The sequence below is a fragment of the Panthera uncia genome, chromosome D1 (genome assembly GCF_023721935.1).
Source record: "Panthera uncia isolate 11264 chromosome D1, Puncia_PCG_1.0, whole genome shotgun sequence".
Classification (NCBI taxonomy): domain Eukaryota; kingdom Metazoa; phylum Chordata; class Mammalia; order Carnivora; family Felidae; genus Panthera; species Panthera uncia.
Window position 1 is genome coordinate 19,914,307 of NC_064808.1, and position 2,256 is coordinate 19,916,562.

Genomic DNA, 2,256 nt, shown 5'->3' on the forward strand with positions numbered 1-2,256 from the left:
CACTGGCCTTTATATGTTAGGCATTATAAAAATAACATAGACATAGTTTCTTTCCAAAGTTTTCATTAAAAATGTTTAGCTTTTAGTGTAATTCTGTCCTTTTAAGGATTTATATTTATTTATCTATTTACATAATTATCTATTGGAGATCTTTGTTAGAATCCCAAGTATATGACATTCTTGTTGGCATCCATGTGTAATGGTTGCTTATAGAATATGCGGTATATACCCAAAGGGACTGGATTTGAATGTGCAATTCTATCACTTTATGTTTATGAGACCTTCACAAGTTAATTACTTTTCTTAGCCAGATTTTTCAGTTGTGAGGGAAGGAGGCAGATCAGCACTTCCTTGTGTGTTTGCTGTGGGATTCCATGAGTACATGCTTGCCCCATACCACACAAACTCTGGCCCTGTGTGTTCACTATATTGTCTATTTTCCTCCTCATGTGGACACCTTGTCCTGTCCACTTCATTGTGACTCATCATATTAGGCAAGAAGATATTTCTCTAATGCCTTCAAATGTAGCACATTCCATCTAAAAACTGAAACACCCACTGTACTTTATATAATCAGCAGTAATAAAGATTCTGCAGTCAGAATTTAGCTGATAATTTTGTTGGTGAGGAACTAAGCTGAGGAGCAACTAGCATGACTCTTCCTTAACAGGAGGGTCTCCTGTGGAGTTAATGAAGAGCAGAAATTTGTTAAATCAGCGGATATATATCAGACACCCAAACTACAAAGAAATATTTTATTAGAAGGTGTGCATATGGGGGCACCTGGGTGACTCAGTCGGTTAAGTGTGTAACTTCAGCTCAGGTTATGATCTCACAGTTCATGGGTTTGAGCCCTGCATTGGGCTCTGTGCTGACAGCTCAGAGCCTGGAGCCTGCTTCAGATTCTGTGTCTCCCTCTCTCTCTCTCTGCCCTTTTCCCACTCAAACTCTGTCTCTTTCTCTCTCTTTCTCAAAAATAAAAAATAAAAATAAATTTAAAAAGGTGTGCATATGAAGCTTACTGATGATAGTAAAATTGATTAAGATTCATTGTGTGTCTGGTGTGGGGGGTAAGTGGTCAGGGTTCTGGAAAGGTCTCCACAAAAATATGAATGGTACTTGTGCCGCAGTGATTAGAGTACAGGGTGCTTTTTTTTCTTTATCTGGATATATTCTTTCTCTTTCTCACCTTGCTTTATTAACAGGAGGATAAGTAATAAAATAATTTTACTCTAAATTATACTTTTACCAGAATAAAGTAAATCAGAGGACATACTCAAGAAACAATAGGGGAGATTTAGATTGCAGTTGGAGAAAATAATCTCTAGTTTTTGAAAAATAATTGAGCCCATGTTCAAAATATGGGATAATATCATTTTCTGATCAAAAAGTTATTTTGAGAACCTACTCTAAGCTTGATCCTAGAGCTAAAGTTTGAGTAGGCATTATATCTTGTAGACAAATACTTGTATTATACTAGCAGTTTTTCCAAATAAGTGGAATGACATGAAAAAGAACACCATAATCAATTTTTTCCTGAGTGTGCCAATGGAAAATGGCATTTGGGGTGGGAGGAGACTTGAAGTTCAAGCCTGATTTTGGTGGCCAGAGTAAGGAAAGAGTACTTTAGTCAGAGTGAAGGCTGCAAGCCACATCTAGATTGCCTCTGAGTGAATGATGCACTTAAGATATGTGTAGTCTGTTATGAAATGTATAACTCCTGACTTTTAAGCCCTGTATAGACAAATACATTCTTTAGGGATGACTTAAATATATCCTTTTATGAAAGGAAGACAGGAAATTAACATCTGCTCTGTTGAAAAGAGGACACAGAGACATAGAAAATTATATGATTTTGTTAAAAACATTCAGTTGACCTCATCTTAGCTAAATTAGGAATCTCTAGGTGGTCAGGGTGATTTTTTAACTATGCTTAGTTTTTCCTGATTTTTCTCTTCACTTCTGATACTCCTTTATCCGCCAAGCACCCAAAGTTACAGAGTGCTAACTCCCTTCAACAAATTTCCATGCTGGAATAAGGCCAACCTAGCAAAACTCTACCCATACCCCTTTTCTGTCCATCCCACATGTCTCCAGAAAGGCCATTTTACCCCAAAGATTCCTTGAACTGGGATCAATTTTACCTTTCCGAGGGCTATGTTGAAATGACATCAAACAATGGAAGTTTGGTTCATCACTTAGGTATTTGTCCATGTATTCTTTTGGGATAAGACCAGGACCTGAGTTAGCAATGTC